The following is a 22,933-nucleotide window of genomic DNA, read 5'->3' as shown; positions in this document are numbered from 1 at the left end:
CAGTTAGTTTTAACTCTGTGAGTTTCCCTTTCGCTGTTGTTATCCTTGGTTTAAGGTTACAGATGCAGGCACTTTAAACACCCCTTACGTGACTGAAAATATTGAAAAATAACAAGCTGATTGGAAAGGTCTGATCCTTCTTCATGTCTCTCTGCAACAAACTTTCCTGGGGCATGTTCTTGTATGTCATCCCTACAATCAGTTTCCACCTCAGTCTCCCAGTTTATTCTGAATCTATTTCAATAGCAACATTTTGTGACTGTGTCACTGATCACCATGCAGAGGTGGAATAAGGCTTTGTAGTTCTGATTTCTCTCAAACCATACTAGCATGTCATTTCTCTTGGGTGGAATTCTGTATCACTGTAGTAATGCCTATCAGCTTGAAGGCCCTGTTGAATCCTAGTGTACCAGGCACTGTGCAAAAATATATTGTCATTCCTATTTACAGCCCTTGTAAATGTTTATATGTTTATTAGCACTTCAAAGAGTCTTAAATTATATTGCGGAAAGCTTGACTTATTTGAGGTTCCTTCTTGGATAAAAAGAGATAGAAACATCCAGCAAACATGTCAGTCTCCCTGTTAAGTAATGCCTTTATTGGTTTTCTCATATTTTATCATGGTTAGAGGTGAAGTTGAAAAATATGAATTCATCCGATTTTCAAGAAAAGAAATTATTTTGATTAATTCCTAAAATATTTAAATTACAGAAGAACATCTGACAAACTGAAATGTATACACTTAAAGTCTGCAGATGTTTTTGAGGCTGCTATTTTTCTTTGAAGCTTTACTGCCAAACTTGCACTTTCTATAACCAGCTTTTTTATTAGCAAAGAAAGTGCTTTTCATCCTCAGCAGATTGTATTATTAAATGTGGTATCTCTAAGCATGATGTGCTAACTGGCAAAAACATGTATTGCAAAACACAACTTAGAGCCTACAAATCTTATTTCAGGGAGCAAACTTCTGGTCTTTCATTAGTTCATTTTTATTAAGTAAAAATGTCTTTCAAAAGAATCATAAGATTTGAAGCTTATAAAATAGTTTCTGGCTTTTTTCCCCAACATAATTTTAACTATCAAGTATGTGTTTCATTCTCATCTGTCACAGAGAGAAAAAATGCATAACACAGAATTATGTCTTTGTACATATGTGCGTGTACATAATCTGCTATCTATCTAATACGTATTGTGTGTATATATTACTACATTAAATTCATATTTGCCTTGTCAAACTTCTGTGCCAGATTGCCTGGACCTTTGGTTCTAACTGCATTTGTGGTTGGCAGTGTCCTTTCCTGCCTTAGAATGGATACCGAAGTGATCAACTGCGTAAGGCTTTGCTTACGCTTCTAAACTTTTTGGATTTGACACAGACTGACTGTTCCTTAACTCAACTGTGGGGTGGTGTGTGGATGAGGTTATTTTGGAGATTGACCCTTTCTGACCTTCTGGTCAGTGTTCTCATCTAAATCCTTGGTTTCTTTTCAGACGAGTCGTGCTTTTTCTGCCTTACAGAAAAGGTTAATCTATTATTACTGGTTCCTCCAGGTTCTTGAGAAAAATAGTAAGCCCTTAGAAGCTTCCTTTTAGCAATGAGTTTTTGTTGCTTTACAGCAATGGCTATGGTTGTGTGTTCCTCCAAGGCATTCCTATAGAATGCATGCCTGTATGCTTCATTTGAATGGGTGCTTTCTGCTTATACTATATAATAGGTCAGGCAAATAATGTGATACCATTTATTAGATCAATGGATCTGTTTTAATATTAACATTTTAAAAATCCATTAGCTTAAACCTGCTGGCATTAAAAAAAGTTAGAGATCTTTGACAATAAGATCTGTGGCAGTGGAAGATCATATGCAGATTAACACAAACTGAAGGCAAGGCTATTGTATTACATTATATATTATTATTTTTTATTCTGACAGTCCTTACTTTGTAAAATATTTTGGAAAAATACTGTAAAAGTGTTCATTTTCATGTAGCAAGGAAAATGAAACCTGTAAGTCCTATTTAGCAGAAAGTAAATTCCTCCTTCCTTAAGGAAGCACTCCCTTGAGTGAGCATTCAACAACCTAAAACTCAAAACAAGCCAAACCCCAGACATTATCAATTTATTAGGTATATGGATTAATAAATGGGCTCAAAAAGAGAGTGCCCATTGCTTGCCTTAGATAGTGCAGTTCTGATAAATGTATTTTCCTGGTCATAATCAGAGCTGTAAGGTTCAATGTCTGCCCTTTCCCTTAGACTGGTTCCTCCCCTCTTTTCATCCATGGTGAAACCCTCCCTTATTGAAGTCAATGAGCATTGTGGGATTTCAACCCAGGTAATTACTAATTGCTTCCTTCTTGTATAATATGCAGCACAGGCTGTTACCGGTAGGTTTAAATCCTCTTTACCCTCTTCCTTTCTGTATCAGTTTCTACCCACTGACATAGTTGATGCTATGTGAGAGCATGAGGCTGGAATCACTCAAATGATTTTGTTGCTTAGTAGTTCAGGGGTTCTTAACAAAATGGTCAACCCAATACTTGTACTGAGGTAAATTGTATCAAAGCCTTACAAACTCTAGGGATCCCAGAGGTATGCTTAAAAATGAAGATATAAAAGACTAAGAACGGAATATGGAATCTCTCTCCTGTGGCAGAGAATAAGAATTACAGGGCCCAGCCTGTCATCTGTGCTGGTTATGGCCAGTCCCAGATATCAAGAAGAGAAAGAGATTTAAAAAACCCCAGATAATCCATGTGCTTGCTCTTGAATCAATCCTTGTTTCAATCTGAGCAGTGGTACTCCAACATCTAACAGTTCTCAACGTTAGTGGGTATTGCTGCAATTCCCTTAGTTCAGTAAGCTACAAAATTCCTAGAAATCTGTTTACTAGCAATGTGAAAATATCAGGCCTGAAACATGCCCTGAGGGGGCCTGCAGGCCCTCTGAAATGTTTAAATCTTAAGGGGATTTATGGAACAACCTGTTCATAGCTAATTTTTTTTTCTTTTGGGGAATGCTTATTTATGCCACAAATATTCAAGAACAGCACATAATAAGACATGGTGGCTTTCTAAGGCATGTGCTCCCTGTATTTTTATACTCTGTAATGAAGTGAATGTTCACAGAATTCGTGTTTTCATCTAATATTTCTGTTACAGGCTGTTGAAATAAATGGTTTGTCAGAATTTGTGGATTCATACCGTCAGTCTAATGTGATGCTTAAAGCTCAATTTCTTTATCCTCCATCTCAAGGCTGATTAGATAAGACCATTAGTTTGTATTTCCTCTGAGCTCTGCTTAAAATAGTTTCTCGGTTAAATCTCAAATGAAGAAATTAAAAGAAAACTGAAACTCACAAATAAAAGTTCACACACTAAATATCTTCTGACTGAACTTTACTTCTGTTCATTTTAAATTACATGGGTAAAATAGTTTTGTTCTTCTAGATGCTGTACTTAGCTCAAAGCCAGGCTTGTGTACCATTTGTTTGAGGGTGATAAATAATCAGCATTTAAAATTAAACCTTGCCATCGTGCATTTAGTACTTATTGATATAATTCAGTTTATTTACATTTTAACCTCTGACCGTTTCCTGAGTAATTTCTATTTAATTTTGCATTCCACCTCTCTCTTGACCTTTGAAAATATCTTCTCTGACTACGAATGCAAACCATTTTCTTGGAGTACTAACCACTTCATTTTCCAAAATAAACAAACAAACTTTATTCTGTTAATTTCCACAAAACCCTATCCAGACATTCCTGAGTACAGGTTAGTGGAAACAGGTACAATATCATCATTTTGTTTTAGCATAATAAAAATATGCATTACAATACGATTTTTGTATGACCTGGTCTTTGAGAAACTGAGTCCTTCAAAGAAATCATGCTGTTCTGAAAGGACTGAGTTGTAAGGGAACTTGTTTGAGTTACTTAGGCTTTTATGCTTAATTCTCTCTGGGGATAATGCTGGCGACTCTCAGTACAATTAAGGAAAGATTAAAAGCTCAGTACAGGCTTATTTTCTCTCTTCTTTCTTTCTGCCAAAACCCTTCGAGCCTGTATCCTCTCTAGAAGCATGAAACATTTTTCAAAGGCCTTTTTTCTTTCTGCCATCATTTCTCAGGCAATTTTCTGGCATGTGTCTCTTCCACGCATCTAGGAATATGGTTTCTCTTTCTAGCATTTGTCACTTTTGTTCCTGCTAGCATTTAATGCTGGTTTTGTTGATCTCTGGTTAAGAGTTCATTGGGTATTTGTCCTCAGGTTTATCTGTGACATTTAGATCCTATTAGATAACCAGGGATCACCAATCAGTTAGGAAATAATTCTCGCACTGTTGAAGTTGGTGAGAATTATGCCATCACTTAGTATTTCTTAGTACATTTGCTCTGCAGAGCTAAAGGAGTGAAATGTAGTAAAAGTGTGGACAGTTAAGCAGATCTGTCTGAATACACTGATGGAGTAGCAGATTTGATTACTGAGGAGGTACCTATTTCATGTAATGCTTTATCAAAGAAGAGCTACATTTCAATCTGAGCATGTAATAGCTGGGGCATTTACCTATGCTGTTGCTGTGGTGTGGTTGAAAGATTATATGCTTTGAGATTACAACAGAAGTTCACATCAAACTCTCATCTTTGCAGGTTGTTTCTGTCCGATGTATTTACATACATCTGCCATATGGAGTTGCCTTATACAGGGTGTTAATTCCATCTGATCTCATATACAAAATGTACTTTGTGTCATTTTATTCTAAGAGACAGACTTTTCCTGTTTTAACAACAGAATGTGGATTTTTCTGCCTTTTAACCTTTCCAAACAATTACTTGATACGACTTCAGAAAATGATGCATGCTACCAGTCAGCCCGCAAGCATTGATACTTGAATGAATTATTGTCACCTTTGTACTCTAAAATTATATAAAGGTGTGAGGCACAGGAGATCCTGGAAATGCTTCGAGCCCTAGCAATGGTAGGAATACAGATTTTACTACCATAAGAATTCATGGACAATATCTTTGGATAAGAACTGAGTTAATCTGTGTTGAATAAAATGTAATGAATGGTTGTGATATCCAGAAGCAGACCATGAGTTATGTTTTACCTCCTTATTTAACAAAAAAATTCACACTGCTAATATGAATTTTATGCTTTTTAATGTGTGAGAAAACAGTAGACCCACAAAAAACAACCCTTGTGATGCTGTTCTGTTGCCAGTAGCTTTTGCAGGGAGATGGAGAGGTACTTTATATCTGCCTACTCCCCTGAGAAAGAACAATGGCAAAGCTCACCCTTTATAGTAATATGTTTATGTAAAAATAATATCAAATGTCTAGAAAGAAATAGATTCTTGACGGTGATTGACTATTCTTCCTTGTGCCCAGCCAATGCAAAGCTTTAGCATTTTTCTTCTGTCCTTGTTAATTAACATTTCTGTTGATTTTTCCTTTTAAGTATACCTTTACTGCTAAAACTTTCTCTTCTTTATTTCAGTCTACGTATGCATATCTTCCTTATCTGATAATGCTGTTGCCACACGTACAAATGAAAATTGTTAATTTAATATGCTAAAGAGCTTTATACAGAAGGAAAAAGCAACTCTTACTTTTAAAGCTGTTAAAGTAATAATGAATGCTATCTTTATATTAGATGTGTTCTTTTTACATGAACATTTTTGAATGGCTTGCTTTGTGTGAGTAGAATTTGCTGTAAGAGATGCCCATGTGACTGTCCCCAATATGAGATTGCTCAGCAATATGAAAATAAATAGAAACATGTATTGAAGTTTTGATACTATAGAAAAGAAAATCTCTTAATGTTGCAAGTTTAATTTTCAAACTGTAAACAGGGCATGTGCTGCATTACTGGTCATGAATGTGCTGCCTTCTGTAGTGGGACCTTTGTCTTGGCATTTTTACTCCCACAGCAGTGCTCATCTATTTACACTAGCCATTAATCACAAACTGCTGCATAACAGAAGTGCGGGGAAGATCTTGTTTTGTTAGATACTCTGCATGGTGAGAGAGCAGCAGCATGGATTAACTATTTGGAATCTTAAAACAAGATGGTGAAGTTCCTTTAAGTTGTGTTTACTCTTGTTAGTAAGCCAAACCTGTCAAACTACACTAATTTCATTGCAGTAATGGACAGTAGAATTGGCTGTGCCTATGGCAAAAGGCTTCACATACTATGTCTTCTCTCTCATGCTGTGACCAATACCTGCTATTTCAGAGAAGCTTGTTGAAGAGCCCTTGATGAACTGTTTATGTGTTGTAAAAATGGAGTGTAACAGCATAGCATACTGTAATGCTTCCTCCTCATTGGTCTTCAAGACCAGGACTGCTTCTGTCCCTTCTTTTGGAACTAAAATGATGTCTTTATTTAATGAGATCTTTATTTCCATTTCTTTCATTCCATTCATTCTCTCCATCTCCCTTCTAGAGAGCTATTGGTACGTATTGCATGCTCTCTAAAGTTTTGTCTTTGCACATTTTAGGTCTCCATGCCAAATGGCTTGTGAATGGGTGCTGCTTTTGGAGAAACATTCCACAGCCAAGTGCATCACATGCTACTAAAAAATTTATTCCTATTTCCCCTTGTCGTGGTTTAATCCCAGCCAGCAACTAAGCACCACGCAGCTGCTCACTCACTCCCCCCCCACACCCAGTGGGATAGGGGAGAAACTCGGGAAAAGAAGTAAAACTCGTGGATTGAGATAAGAACGGTTTAATAGAACAGAAAAGAGGAAACTAATAATGATAATGATAACACTAATAAAATGACAACAGCAATAATAAAAGGATTGGAATGTACAAATGATGCGCAGGGCAATTGCTCACCACCTGCCGATCAACACCCAGGTAGTCCCCGCGCGGCGATCCCCTGCCCCCACTCCCCCCAGTTTGTACACTAGATGTGGTATCACATGGTATGGAATACCCCGTTGGCCAGTTTGGGTCAGCTGCCCTGGCTGTGTCCTGTGCCAACTTCTTGTGCCCCTCCAACTTTCTTGCTGGCTGGGCATGAGAAGCTGAAAAATCCTTTACTTTAGACTAAACACTACTTAGCAACAACTGAAAACATCAGTGTTATCAACATTCTTCACATACTGAACTCAAAACATAGCACCTTACCAGCTACTAGGAAGACAATTAACTCTATCCCAGCTGAAACCAGGACACCCCTCCGAAATTTGTTTTCAGAGTTCATTCTTTGGTTCTTGTGTGTACTGCTTTCATGCCCCAGAGATGATTTCTCCTTGTTCTCAGTATTTATGTCCTTCAGTACTTGCACACTGTGGTCTTGTCTATGTTTTATCATAGCTTAAAAAAAAAAAAAAAATCACGTAACTGTTCTTAATTTTCCTGACATGCCTTCTTACTTCCTTGTATGAGCTCTCACAAATTTCTATGACCCTATCTTTCATGTATATCTGGAACATACCTAATCTGATGTTTACTATCAGTTTTACATGCCCGAATTTGATAATTATTGAGATAACAGCATTTTGCTATTGTATTAAGAAAGACTGTCACTGTAGTTAAACTTACATAAATAACTATGCAGAGCTAAGAAATTATGGCAGTGGGAGGTGTGCTGTATACTCCAAGTATGTTCAGGATTATTGCTTTCTAGACTTTGCTCACTCACTAGCTCTACATAAATGATGTCTCCATTGAATTTTTCTGAATGGAAATCAGAATCAGCATTGCTAATTCCCTAGACACATATGTATTACATATTTTTTTTGTCCAGTATTTTTATAGTCTCCTTCTCTAGTGTTTTCATAATATGTTATCAAGTTGTTTATTATCCCTTTGAGATTATGAATAAAAAAAAATCAGAACCCAGCCCTTTAGTACTTCTTTAGACACCTCCTTTTTATGCGTTGCCATGTTTCATTATCTTTTGTTTGCAGTCATTTAGCCAATTGTTAATTTGCATGATAGTGCTTCTACCCAAGGCATTTTCAAGTTTTTTAAGATGAGGTATGACTATTAAATATTTTACTGATATCCAAATACGTGACAGCTACTGCATTCCTTTCTTCCACTACTTTAGTGATTAAAAGAAAAAACCAACAGCAACCCACATGTAAAGCCTCCAACTTCGGTTAAATCAGTTTTGCTGCTTTACAAATTTGTTTCTGTTAACTATGAGTGAGGGCTTTCTGATCTAACTGTAGTGATATTTACTGCTTCACTCTTGAAAAGTCATTTCCAAGTATTTTTAGTTTTATGTTAATTGAAAGGTACCTTAGTACATGGTCCTAGATACAGCCTGCTCTGAATTAAAGTGTTTAGTGGTGGTATATATTATGCCATCCATGTGCATTGGATGGAAAATAGGGGAAAATTACTGCAGTTCTGGTATTGAAAATGTTTACAGAATCAATTGTGAGAATTCACTCTCAAGTGAAAGAAAGAAAAGTGTATTAGAATATAAGGTATTGACAAGCATATATAATTCCCATTCTTTTTCTCTCTTACTCACCTGTTTTCATTCCTCTCCTGGGTTATTCCTAGCTGCCCCACGACAAAATTCACCACAGCATAAACTGATGCAACCTGCATTCCGTTATTCTTTGGCACATCTGCTAACATTTAAATAAAAGCAAATTAAGGTTTTTATTGGCACTGCCTCACAATGACCTCTTACCGTGATTATTATTCTCCTACATTTGCCCCTCTCTCAATATGTACATCATTAAATAAATAAAAACCATAAATTCTGAATGATCTATTGTCTCAGTGAATACTGTTGATTACTCTGGAATATGATGAAGTATTTATTTCCACTTTTTGCAGATGTGTTATGGAGTTTGTGGAGCATCCCTTTGTGCCCATGTTGCAAGAAAGCATGAGGAGGAAGGAGTGACCCCAAACTCACCTCCAACTTTACCTTTTTGCTTCGTGTCGCATTTTGTTCTCCAGTTAAAAATTGACTGGCTAACTGCTTAGTAGCAACTAATCAAGGTCAGGAAGATAAAGCAGAAATATAACAATTATGCACTATATTTTGAGGAAGCTGCAGCATTCAAAATATGCACAGTTGATTTCAATGACTAGTAAAAATTATTTCTAATCTCTTTCTATGCAGGATTTCTGTAAATATTCAAGTGAAAGTATACTAAGCAACTTTATTCTGTTTTCAGAATGAAATTGCTCATCAGAAGTTTGATTATTAATGTTGTGCTCATCCCTCTGACATGGCTGAAACAAGTAGCTCTTGTTTCTGTGCCCACTCAACAAACCTGATGCTTGTTGGCCTCCTGATGATTACTCATTTATGTTCTCACAGTGTCTTTGATTTCCAAAATGCAGTAATGTTAAACAACCATATCTCATTTTTTCAATAACGTTTTACTAGCAGGTCCATCTCCTCTTTGGACTCTTGGCTTTTTACTAGTGCATGATTGCCTTTACCTTTTGCAGCACACTTCTTTGAGAAAACTGCCTTATACAAGTCTTACTGATTGAGATTAGAGGATGATGCTAGGAACCAGAAACTTATAAAAGCTTTTCTGCACAGAAAAGTGAAAAAAATGCACTAAGTATCATGAGTTCTCATAATCAGATCCAGGCTTGTTAAAAACAAAGAAAAATGTTAAAAGAATCCCCCACTGAAAAGAAACAGTGTACTTAGTATGTCTAGACTTACTTATTCCAAACTTAGTTGCAGGTGGAGAGAGTTATAATACCTAATGAACAACTCGTGGCATTAATCTCTGGGTAAGAAACCTGTCCCACATTCACTGTATGTAATGTTACCTCTATACCTAGGGTAGCTGTCTACATTTGCCAAAACAATTTTTCCCTGTTCTCTTCACCCAAGTTGGGTTTTGACCTTCTCTTATGTTTTTTCTAAGTGTGGTCTAAAATGTGTCTTACAATGGCCTTTACACATGGGCTTTCTGAAGCTAAACATCTTTTTGTGAGGCTGTTATCTGTCCAGTGGCCAGATATACCATTCTCAACTGAGGAAGCTATTTCATCTGGCTGTGTTTGAAGGCTTTAAAGCTAAGTTTATCTCTCTTGGTTATTAAATATACATTTAATGATAGATTCAGCATGCCAAAGATTCTTTAAGGGAAAGCAAGGAATGAAACACTTACAATGTTACGTTGCCATGCAGTAAGACAGTTTATAACTGTCATCCTTTATTTTGTCTTCAACCTGTAGTCTGATCTGATGTGGGAAGTGGAAAAGGACATTTCACAACGTTGACACTAAAATGCAAGCAGACATATAGGGCCATTTTGAGAAAAGTGAGAAATTCAGTCTCATTGTAATGCTGTTGTTCTAAGGAAAAACATGAGGCTGATTGTTAGCTATTCAGGAGGATAAGATATAGGCTTGTGCTTTCTATCTATTCAGCTTTTTCTAGTGATTCTCAGTGCAGTGTTGTTTGGCAAGTGGGTTCTGTAGCCCATGGGACAGCATATAATCTCTTCTGTTTTGTCTTAGTTGATCCTTGCTGCTTACATAGCCCACGTTGTGACCTGTGCAGTTTGCAGGTAGTAGACTCCCCTGATTTTTAGGGATCTCTGTATTTCAAATCCCATTTCAACTTTTATTTTGAAAGAAAGGTCCCTGTTTTTCTTGCAGAGTGTTTTTCTTGGTTTTCCCTGCTGTTTTTCTTGCAGAGTGCCTTGAAATGTAAACTGGATACCTGGGGTTAAAGTGTTCCTACTGATTCGTTTTCCCTAAACATTATTGATTATTTGGTCTTCTATTCACTAAAGCCAGGTCTATACTAAAATTTTGCTGGCAGGGTTGCGGGGAAAATGTCATGGTGTTAGGTTGGGAGAACAGGGGTTTTGTGTGGTATAGTTAGCTTAATGGAGGACTGGTATAAGGAATAGTTGCAGAAGAGCTTTTGCTGGCATAAATTGTATTATCCCTAGGATAATTTGCTGACCGAGGTTAAAATGTAGGGCAAACTCTGAGTTGGGTGTTTGAAACTTGTAGTATATTCCCTTAATTTTTCTGTATCATGGCCGTGCTCCATGGGAGGAATGTGCTGTTGCTGGTTAGACAGACTACCAGTAAGTTCCTGTGTTCTTCCCCTTGGAAAGCCTAAGATGTGCCAGCTCTGCTATGCAGCTATTGTGATTTCTAGGTGCGGAAAGACAGGTCATAGAAACCTGTCTCATGAAATTGTAAGTCTCTGCAGTTTTGATCAAGGCATTTAATTTTACCCTCTTGCTTTCTCCATAGGCAAAGTGAGAAGATAGTATATTTTTGTTTCCTGAAAGCTTTTTGGTGATTGTTGAATGGTTGAACAAGATATAAACATCCAGGTGTATCATATGCAACACTTCCTTGAACACACAGGCTCTTAACTGAAGAGATGGCCCTTTACTATGCTTTCTTGGGGCCTCAGCACAAGCAGCTAGGTGCCTTTTCTGTGATGGTACTTAGACTGTGGCTTAAACATTCTGTGGGGGTTTTTTTTGTGTAGTTTTTGCTAGGTTTTAGATGTCTCCCAGAGAATAATCTTACTGATCATTTAACCTCCAAAATACTTCCTGCCTGTCTCAATCTAATATTTGACATTTTAAACAAATCAGTTACTTGCATAAACAAGCACTCTGATATCTTATCTGTGGTTTTGAGAACCTGCATATTTTTTTTACCTGCATGTATTTATTTGCTTGAAATTGAAGTGGGCTTGGAATCAAGAATAAATTAGAAATACATTTACAAGTCTGCTTTTTAAATAATTTTTTTTCCTGAGCAACACCCTCTTTACAAAACATTGTTTTGTTCATTCCTTTTTTTCCCCAATTAGCTGTTGTCCCTGTTAGTGAGGTTTTAATGTGGGTTTTTTCAGTAGAGAAGTCATGTTTAATTAAAAGTTACTCACATGTTTTCAATTATGGATGATAATTAGTTTGACTTTACACTCTCAATTGCCTTGAGTAATTTCCTGTAGAAATACATATAATCCATTTGCATGTTTGAAGTATTAGTGTGTCATTTGCATAGCTTGTGTGTAACACTTAAGCAAACTACTGGGGCTTAGGAAGGACAGATGATGCTTTTTAGTGGCAAACAGTGATACGATGTCTATTCTTTCTTCTCCCTGCTGAGTAGATATGGAACCAATTTGTTGAGAGAACTGGAAGTTATGTTATCAAACCAACATTTTGTTTCAGTAAATAATTGGGAGTTAAGCAAGTGGGCCAGCAGTAATGTTATATTCATATTTTTGCTTGACATAAGTCAATGCAGATTGATGTTGATTCTTACTTCACGGCCTCATGTAGTGTAGCAGAGAAAATACATATTAACACATCCCAGTTGGTATATGTGAGAATTCCATCACAGATAAAGCTGTTGTAGTTTTTAGCTGCTGGCAATGACATGGTAGGAGGTTTAAATTTTGTTGCAACCATGTATTAAAACCACAGTTTGTTTGGTCTACTAAAATAAATTCTGTGGTAAGTCCTTGAGTGGAACATAGTATATATGGTTCTGCCTACCCACGTTTAGAAGAGATGAACTCAAACTGAGATAGGTGCAGAGAATGATTACCATGGTAAGGGAGATGGAGTGTCTATTTTATATGATAAGACTAAAAGGGCATGTCTTGGTTAGTCTGTTGATGTGAAAGCTGATAGGGAATACGATTGCTGTTTATAAATACATAAGACCACCATTCAGGGGAAATAAGCAGCTCAGGAGCAGGTGGGTACTAATGCAGCTGGAGTGTACATTAAAAGTTTCTGTCTAACCATCAGAGCAATGAGGTTCCAGAACAAACTTCTAATGGGAGTCTGGGGGCAAAAAGATTGATATGTTTAAAATGGAGTTGAGTTCTTTTTTAGAGTAATTTTCTGTGTGTACCTGTAATAGCAGCTCCAACGCTGTTTCTACACTAGATTTCAATGTTTTGGCTAAGGACCTTTTTTCCTAGTATAGCAAAGACCTACATGAAACCATGGGGTCCAAATTTTGTTTCAGTTCTTAGCGAGAAAGTGTCCTTACAACTGATACTGCTTTTAGAATTAACAGCACTTTTCACTTTTCTTTGGCACATCCATGTCATGCTCCTTTTTGTTGGTGGAAGCCTGTTGGGAAGGTCAGCATTGTTCTGTCCTGTCTCTGATGTAGTGAATCTTGAATTCTTTTTTGGTATTGTAGCACGTTTCACCACAGAAGGGGATGAGCACTCCTAGCTGAAGCACTGCTAGTGGAGTAGAGCTATTTCTTTAGGACACTGTCCTGAGGCACGAGAGTTGGGAATTTGAATCTCATTCCCCAGAGAAAGCAACTGAAAGTAGAATTACTGCTCTTTGGATGAGTCCAGTCCTGAGGACAATTCAAAGCCAGATGGAAGCGCAGCACCCTGCCTCTATCTTTCTTGAAACAGAGACCTTCAGGTCTTTGAATGTGTGGTGGTAGGCACCTATCATCCAGAGAGACTTATCAAATTCAAAATCATAAGATGCTAACTCAGCATTTGCAAGGAGCTGAGTGAAGACTGGGAGGGCATGAGGTTGAAGGTACATCAGGTCCTCAGTGTTTCCATTTAGCCAGCTGCTGGCAGCTTAGCATTGGGCATGCTTTAAAACTTTTTTCAGGTACCTTTCCTCAGGACAGTCTCACTCTGGCTTCTGGATGCCCTTCTGCAGTCACCCATTTCATTCCTTATCAATAACACAGAGAAAGAGGAGGAAAGCTGGGGAAGCCTGAAGAAGTATGTGCAGTCCCGCACCTAGATCTAAAACTGCCTTTGTAACAATCCTGTTCTAGTGAGCATGCTTAGGTCTTTGTTACATTCTGTCCCCAAGGTTGCTGTGCTCCCATGGCAGGTGTAAAAATAAGCATATGTAAAGTCCAGAAAGAACTTTGCAATGGATGTTGCCACATTTTGCCACAACAGACTTTCATATTCCAGCAAAAATAGCCCCTCTTTATTTTAGGGTTTATTATAAAGTAATGAGTTAATTCTATTTCCTACTTTCTTTCTTTCCTGGTTTCCTGTTTAGGGTAAGATGCTCCATGTAATGTTTTTCTAAAATGAATGCTGATAATAGAAAGAGAATAGGTCTTTATGAGTAACTGAAATTTTTCTGCTATTCAAATATTACTAATGTTTAAGTGGGACATACTTCTTGTTTAATATTCAGGTATGGCATTTGTTTCTTAAAACCAGAGAGGAATGCTTATCTTCTGTGATCAGAAAGAGTAGCAGCTAGGAACAGCAGTGATGCGAGTCATTTTGACAGTAAGCAAACTTGTCAGAATGTTCACATTTTTAAGACTAGATGGTCTAAGACATCCATTTTTTCCTAAATATTTTTCAAAGTCCTAATGAAAATTTAAACAGCTGTGTCTCATGGTGTCTTGAATTTAAAAGATCATGAATTAACAATTGCATTTTACTGCTAAAATACTACTTGTTTACTGGAAAGTCAAAATAGTAACAACAAGGTTCAGTCAGGTTCTTTGTAATGCTTTTAACAGCTGAATTTGACAATCCTATAGTGTAAAATATGTCAATCCTAATGAGAAAAGAGAATTCGTGATGAACTCATACACTGTAAGGCACTGAAATAATTTTTAACCAAATGAGTTTATATGTTAAGTACCTTTAACATATAAGGTATTTAACTTGATTTTTTTCATAAGCCTTTTTGCATTAATTAATTTCAAATTGCTCACTTCTTTGGGATAAACTAGAATTTCACTGCCTGCATATAATACCTTTGTGTTACAAAGTGAAAATTCCATGTTTTTGGCTGAAATGTTGGTGTATTACAGTCATCTCTTGCCTGGGGGCATCTGCATAGGAGAATATTCCTTTAACAGAATAAATCACAAAAAGACTGTAGCAGACTTATTGGAACCATTCTTCTGTATCTCTGACTACTGTTCTCACCAAAGATATTAAAAAAGAGGCTCAGTGGATTAAAACATGGTATTTGTGTGAGACTACCTGCTTTGCAATGGTTTCAGAAAGACAAAAAATTGTGCTACATCCACTGGCTCTTTAATTCGGATCGCCAATGATAATGCAGAGTCTACCGCTAAAGAAAGGTAGGATGCAGAAGCAGAAACATTAGTGCTAATCTGCTGCAGAAGACTAGATAAATCAGCACAGCTCTCATACATCACTAAGAGAGAAGCTGATTGCAACTTGACCATGTGCCTAAGTGGTCACATCAGCAACAAGAACGGAGCATGGATAAAAAACCTAAAATGTACCCTTAGGGCTACTTGCTGTGCAGGACCTATAATAACACATCAATGTAAGTTTAAGATTTCTTTATTTTTTGTTTCCTTCTGTTGTAATTATTGTTGTTTACACGATTATATTTTTATTTTGCATAGATTTAGAGGAAATATAATGGAGCTAAGTATAATACTAAGCAGATAATAGTTTGATACTGTTTATGTCTGTGAATAATAATGGGCTTTCTTACTGTGTCTCAACATAGTTTGTTCTTTGAAGATGTTTTAATATTTAATCCTAACAGTCATATCTCAGAAATTGAGTAAGGTTTTGTGTGAGATGATAGTGAGATCTCCCTTCTTCATTTCTGTCATCTTACGTTTCAAAATGATTTGAAAGACAGAATGCCACAAATAGATACATATTACTTCTGCCATGAGAATTTTTGCATTTTTTTATTCTTTCTGTTAAGAAAAATGCTCATAAAGAGTAATTTCTCTAGACCTTTTTATTCCTGAATTAAATGCAGTTGGTAATTTTCCTATGTTTTTTAAAATTTGTGCGATTGTTTAATTTAGTGTCACTTAAGCATCTGCAAAAAGGGAAGGCAGGGATAAGATGGAAACTGAATAAGCATTGATTGCTAGTCTGAAAATTAAATTTTAAAAGTTTTTTCAGTAAATCTGATTTCAGTTCATTTTTTGCTAAATTACATTATCATATTTAAATTGAGGCTACTATACAGCAAACAAATGTGTGAAACTATCCTGGATAGCCCACATATCCTGCTGTATCAGACAATAAAAGATGTTGATTGTAGTTACCCAGGAATACCCTAACTGTAGAATTCAGAGCAGCATGTTTAAATAATGCATGGGAAAATAAAAAGGAAAGGTGGAATTTTACTGTTCAGATGTTAAGGTGATGCTTTGTTCAAAGTGAAAAAATATATAGTAAAAGCTATTGATGTGGAATCTCAGGCTCTCTCTCATGGCTTTAGGGAAAGAGGCAGGGAAATCCAAGACAGGTCTTGCTGTGCAGTCTGAAAGTGAGGGAAATTTGGAAGCACTTCTAAAAAAACCCCAATAATGCTTTATTTATTTAGTTATTTTTAGGAAAAGATAGGGGCTTCAAGCAAACAAATTTATGAAATATGAGAAAGGAGGAGTGAAGGATGCTTCAGTGTTAGGAACTTGGTAAAGTAAGTGTAAAGATACAGAGTAACATCCATTTATTTTATAGTGTATGTATGGCCAAATATAATAACGGGAGCCTTCGAAACAGAAGTAGCCTGCATGTGTTTAGTCTACAAATGGTTTATTTTTGTGGCGATTGAAAAATATAGGGATAGTTGTATGGCTATTGTCCCCTTCACAGCACTAAAATACTCAGAATGTGGGCCAGTTTCAGGTCTTGAGACACAGATATTTTGTGTAGGCCTTAGCCAAAACAAAAGTTAAGTTTTATGTATTAACAGTTGCAACTTCACTACAAGAATGATAGATGGGAATGGAGAAAGGGGAAGGTAAGGCTTTATGGCAAAAAGGATGCTCATTCTTCCCAACAGAATAAATAACCAACTGGGCCAACTGGCAGATGAAACATGGACCAAGTAGAGGGTTTATTTTTGTACAAAATATGCATATGCATGATCACACAGGCTCTCAGTTGTACTCAGCCCCTGAAGCTGAGGTCCCATTGGGAACCCATAGCTTTAACAGTCTGACTTACAAAATAACAAATACAAAAAGAGAGGAAAGCTGTACAGCAACAGGAAGCAAAGAGGATCGGTGATTTCTTTGACCTTGTTACTTCTGTTCTAATGTATCCAATGTGGTATTAAGTTGTAAACACCATAGCAAAGATTCCTATATTTTTGTTCTGTGAAGTATTCTTCTTTCACGTGACACAATAATATAATCAATCTGGCTCCTCTTAACGGAGTTGGGCTTCTGTTGGTAAAATAGAGACATACTTTTTTACTGTGATCTGTGTTCACTGGAGCAGCAGGAGATTATTCTGGTTTACAAAGATAATGAAATAAGTAAGTAGTTTTCATTTTCTTGTAACTGGACATAATTTGTAAAGATTCCTACCAAAGTTATTTTGAACAGTTAGAAGTGCTATGTCTGCTAAGATAGTCTACTGTTGTGTTCATATTGTGATCTTAAAACAAGCATTTGCTTCTGTGTGTTTCTGTGAAGTTTCATAATACAGTCACACTTAAATTAGGTGCTAAGTGAATTGTATTGCATATGACAAAACTGGATTTAGATTACTGCTTCTTTTAAGTTTCCTTTTTAGTTGAAGAGACAAAAGTCTATTGAGTGCCTTTTGTAGCCTGAACTTGGTCTTGGATGCAGTTTCCATTAGTCAAAACAAGGCACATCCTCTTCCTCTAGAGTGAAATTCTGAGTTTATCTGTTTATTATGCTGAGAGTTTCGCTGCTACCTGTAAGCTCTTTCACTAGATTCCAGCCTGGTCTTCATTTCCACCTTCAGTTTTAGTCAATAAATTTATGCTAATTATAGTTTCTTGTACTTTAGAGAAAAGTATGCTAATGGACCCTAAGCCCTGCACTTTCAGAGCTGCAGGGGGCTCAATGATGCCAATTTCAGTGTATTGAATTTGCTTATACCTACGACATTCAGGCAAACATCATACAAAATATTCTTGCTCCCATTAAGTTTAATGGAAAAGCTCCTATTAACCAATGTTACCAAGGCAGGGCCTGAAACCTTAAACCGGCATGAGCCCTGTGGTGGTATCTTACACAAACAAAAGGCGGTCCTGAGAAAAATGCCTGAATATAATCATAGGGGTTCAAACTGTTTTGATTAAATAGCATTTCTTCTAGTTTTCTGTCTACAAAGCAGTACAACTTACACTCAAGGTTGAAAGTCTGGCCTCTACTATCTCTGTCTTGGTCGCAAAAGAAAACTGAGGCCCTTCAAGTTCTGTGATACCAAAGGAGAGAGTGTACCGCTGTGTTGCTGCGATGAATATGTTGTGTTCCCATACTGAAGCTTACCAGTTCTGCTGGCCAGGACAAGGAGTGACATAGCTTTCCTTCTTCCTGTTCCTCCTTTCTGGGCTCTAGTCACTACTGATAAAAGGAGATACCATTTCACAACTAACCAGAGAGACCTAAGAACTGTAGGTCTTTGAAGTATGCAAGAAAAGCTCCCATCTTGCTTTATACATACAGGCCTAAGAGCTCATTGATTTTTTTCCACAAGTTCAATAATCACTAATCCTTCCACTGAGTTGCATCTGGAATACTCTGTAGCACAACCAACTTCCGGCATAAAACCTTAACTCACAAGCTACAGTGTATAAAGTAGTCACAGGTCAATTCATGTGCTTTCACAGCATCAGTTACCACCTGAAGTACACTTAGAAAATTGTGATAAACAACTTTGCCCTTGGACAGTGTTGCACATGCTGTGAAGAGAATATATGTGGTAACTGTCTCAACAAAGTCAACTCTCATCCAAGTATCATTTTCTTCTGGGGAAACAATGAATCTCTGGAGGGGGCAAGAGGATTTTACATGTAAGTTGACTATAAAAGAAATAGTACCAATTACAGCTTACAAGTATAACTATTTTATAGCTTGATTGGGTCCTCTAACCAAATCTTGGAACCGGTGTTGAAAACCATTTAACAGTTATAAGCTATTATGGAAGAAGACCATACCTGGAAAGGAATTTCCTTGGTATCTCTTCTTCTAGCTTTCAGATAGTCTTCCCAGCCTTCATAAATGCTGTTTGAAGTGGATTTCTTCCAGAAATAGTACCAATTACAGCTTACAAGTATAACTATTTTATAGCTTGATTGGGTCCTCTAACCAAATCTTGGAACCGGTGTTGAAAACCATTTAACAGTTATAAGCTATTATGGAAGAAGACCATACCTGGAAAGGAATTTCCTTGGTATCTCTTCTTCTAGCTTTCAGATAGTCTTCCCAGCCTTCCTAAATGCTGTTTGAAGTGGATTTCTTCCAGAATATAGTGAAGTGCATGGCATCAAACTCTGCTGGGACACGCCTGACAATGATGTCAAACAGGTAGCTCCTAAGGACAACCACTCGTCTGATCTTTCAGTCTTGTTTAAGGGAGACTTATAATGAAAATATGTTCAAAAAAGGGATCATGCAGACTGATGTCTATAACTCTGCTATTCAGTGAAAGTCATAGACTTCTAATTAGGGCGATCATGCCTCTTGAAGTTCTGTGAAGCTTTTAACAGTTTTTGTTACCTCTGTTATTATTCTGGAAAGTAAATAGTTACATATTGGATAACCATATGGATGATGTGTTAGTGTATTTTAAGAAGATTGCTCAGATGGCTCAGAGCCCATAATGGCAATGCCAGGATTTTTTTGTGCTGAAAAACTAAACAAATAACTAAAAGATGGAGGGAGCAATCACTGAAAGGAAGAGTGAGCAATAAAATGTAGAATTCACCTTTAGCATCGGTGACAGAGGTCAAGGCCGTTGGAGAAGTATAGTGTGACTTCTGGTACTACACTTGGGCCATGTCCCAATTAGCTTTCCAGTTTGAGCTGTTGGAGCAGTATGTGTGATTGTTCCTTATTTCCAGTCATAGTACTACGCTGCCAATGCCCTTTTTAAAACTCTGTGTTCCTGCCTCTGTTTTGTATTTCCGCGGTGACTCCAACTGAACTTATGAGCAGAAAGGGTGGAGTCTCAGGTTGCACTTTTCACCACAAGTCCATACAAACCCATTTCTCAACTTACCAACTTACCATAAAAACTTCTTGTGATAACAAGGCCATTAAATAACCTGGCACTATTTTCCCTGGACAGGTGATGAGTGGTGGGAGGATGGAAGGAGACAGAAAGAAAGGTGTGAGGAATAATGCAAGGAAAATTCTTGAGGGACTGAGTAATTCCTTCAGGGAGGTGTCTCTCATCATTTTTGTTTGGTGCTTGAACACTGTTTATACAATATATACATATATTTTCAGTCTGTTCGAGAGAAAAAGGACCCTGTAATTCAAGTCCACTCATTGCACTGTAAATGTAACCTCACTGAAGTAAGGAACTGTTTAAAACACTGACACTTTCATATTTTAGTCAGGATTTATCATGATCTGTAAAGCACATAATTCTCAAAACAGGAAAGCTTCAGATGTTTTAAACCCTGGCAATTTTTCATCCAGCAAAGAGATTTGAGAAATACCCAGGCAGCAAGCCTCTTAGACGAGACAGAGTGGGCTGTATTATATCAGGAGCTGCATTTCCTACTTTGCTTCCTCTGCCAGAAATTCTCTTGCCAGAAACTCTGTCATTTCAGCTTTTATCTCTTTCTGAGGGGAAGGAAGTTAACCATCCCAGTAACATCTCCATCACTGCAACAAAAAATCTGCAGACAGTGAAAGGCTATGGAAAACTGATAATTGCACACAAATGCACAATTTCCCCAGGCCATGATAAGCAGTGATGAAATTGCCAGCTCCATTTCACAGTGGGGAGATACTTCAGTACAGATCTATGCCTTTAATATTAAAGTAATCTGTGGACAATTCTGAAACAACAGGGTGGCAAATATGGTTGGTTCATGTCTGTTTCTACTTTTGCTGTATTGCTGCTTACACAATTAACTGTTATAGCCAGTACCATGTTCTGGTACAGGATCTGTGTCTTTGAACACACAAGCACAGATTAGATTTTTCAGGAGCTTAAAAAAATTAAATGTAATCATGAAAATTTTCAGCATTTGGCTACAAGAATCAAAACTTTGTCCTCTATAATCTAGATATGTATGCACAGACCACATAGGCTTCAGTGGGAAAGCCCTTGCATGCATTTGGTGGAGAATTTGACCAAGAGTGGTTGATAACCGTGCAAGCAAGCTGGAAGCTTAAACACATGAGACAGCCTATTTTTTTACCATGTGATAACAGTGTTTCTGGTTGCTGAGTTCTTTACTCTATAGGTAGGCTGTATGTTAGTAGAGAGTATTTGAATGTAAGTGTGGAGCTCAGGTTGCTTAGAGTTAGTATGTAGTGCTCAGCAGTCAGACAGACCTCTCTCAATTTCATTTGTTGCTAGTCATGTCAAGAATTACTGCTGTGGTGAATGCCAACATTCCAGATTGCATCTCAGGCAAATGGATTATTCTTCAGAGCAATGCTTTTCTGGGGAAGAGAATATCCAGGGTCCAGATTTGAAGGGTCTTTTGCAGTTTTGGTGAACTCACCTGAGAAGTACAGTCAATACTTCATGCAAGTGTAACTGCTGAAAGTCTGTAATATATTTGCTGTCTATGCCAAGAGGCAGGCAGTGAATGCTTGCAAATAGAGTTTTTTGGGTGAGGAATAAAAAAGTGTAACTGAGGACTGTGCCAGGAATTAAAGTAACATATGATGTATCACCTTTTTTTTTTTTTTTTCAAATTAAGATCTGTAGTGTGCTAATAACTTCATGCCAATGATGACTAAAATGGTTGTTATCTTTGTTGTACATGCATTATGGCCAATTTTGAAAGTGCCTAGCACCTATCCAAAAGATTCTGTTGCATATATACAACAGTGGTGATAGTGGTGGTAGTGGTGTGGGGTCTTGCAAAATAAGGAAGTTGAGCAGGGGTGAAGCACAGACTTTCTGAAGCAGCTGGAGCACTGGAAGACTAACAGAAAGCTGTTAATGCAATATAGCTCACACCTCAAATATACAGAGAGCATGTGATCAAAAATACAAGCCCACTTGCATTCTTTTTTATCTGAGAACATTTGTTCCCATTAAACATAGTCTTGGAGGCACTGATACTGCTTTTCACCTCAATATGCTCTCCCTAATTCACTGTATTTTTGCTCACATATATATATAAAGTCCTCCAAATAATCTAAGCACAAAAATCCTGTGCAGAAAGGATTTTATAAAAAAGTTGGATGTTAATGCTCCAACAGAGACTACAGTATCTCCTGGGATTAGTGAGTAGGTGGGAGGAGTTGATTGCCTCAGGCATAGCCCCAAAGCCATTAATTCCAGCTAGTCATTAATCCCCCTGTAATGCCCTATGCTGATGCCACAGTTCCTGTTAAAACACAGAATAGAAAGCTGACTGACCTATGGACTTGGATGGGTTATGTTATTCTTATAATGATTGCTTTTATTTCTAAATGCTCATCACTATAGGGTTGGACAGTTTCAGTTTGTAAGCTTCATGTATTTCTAAGGAGTTAATGCTTTGTTTGTTACTCACAGGAAGCCTGCAACGATATTATTAGTATTCTGTTCTGTCCAAGCCTTTAAATAAATCTTGAAAACATTATAGCCTGTATGAGGTATGTTCCATATATTGAGTCCTGGAAAAGCAAAATTGATATAAATACTCTCTAAAGATAATTAGCATACATATTTTCATATCTAGAAAAAATGCAAATTGAACATGTGGTTCCTTTGCTCTGTCTGTGGTTGCCGTGTAAGGCAAAGTGTTGTCTATGTTGCATTTTAGTTTTTGGTTTGATTGTTTTTAAAAAAGAAGTCCTGAAATTTTAATGAATTTATTTCAATACCCAAAGAAATGGTAATAAAGGACAGACTAGTTATAAACCATTTAGAAGTGACAGCCATCACATGCCCTTTACATGCGTGCTCATGTACTCAGCAGTATACAATAAAAGCATTGCTGGGCAGATCTTAAAGTGCAGGAGGGAAAAGTTCAAGAGCAAGAGACAGCCCTCAGCTCCCAGCTTAGCAGATCATGTGAACACACAT

At 37.2% G+C, this 22,933-nt stretch overlaps 1 protein-coding gene across 1 annotated transcript in view; it reads left to right on the top strand.

Annotated features, from left to right (window-relative positions):
• The window catches only part of LOC142031267 (rap guanine nucleotide exchange factor 4-like), a 56,074-nt gene that overhangs the window by 30,619 nt on the left and 2,522 nt on the right, over nucleotides 1–22,933 (top strand). The gene's annotated exons all lie outside the window — the stretch shown is intronic.

The sequence above is a fragment of the Buteo buteo genome, chromosome 5, assembly GCF_964188355.1.
Source record: "Buteo buteo chromosome 5, bButBut1.hap1.1, whole genome shotgun sequence".
NCBI lineage: Eukaryota > Metazoa > Chordata > Aves > Accipitriformes > Accipitridae > Buteo > Buteo buteo.
Note: the sequence above shows the minus strand (reverse complement) of the source record. Positions and strands in the feature narration are given on the sequence as shown.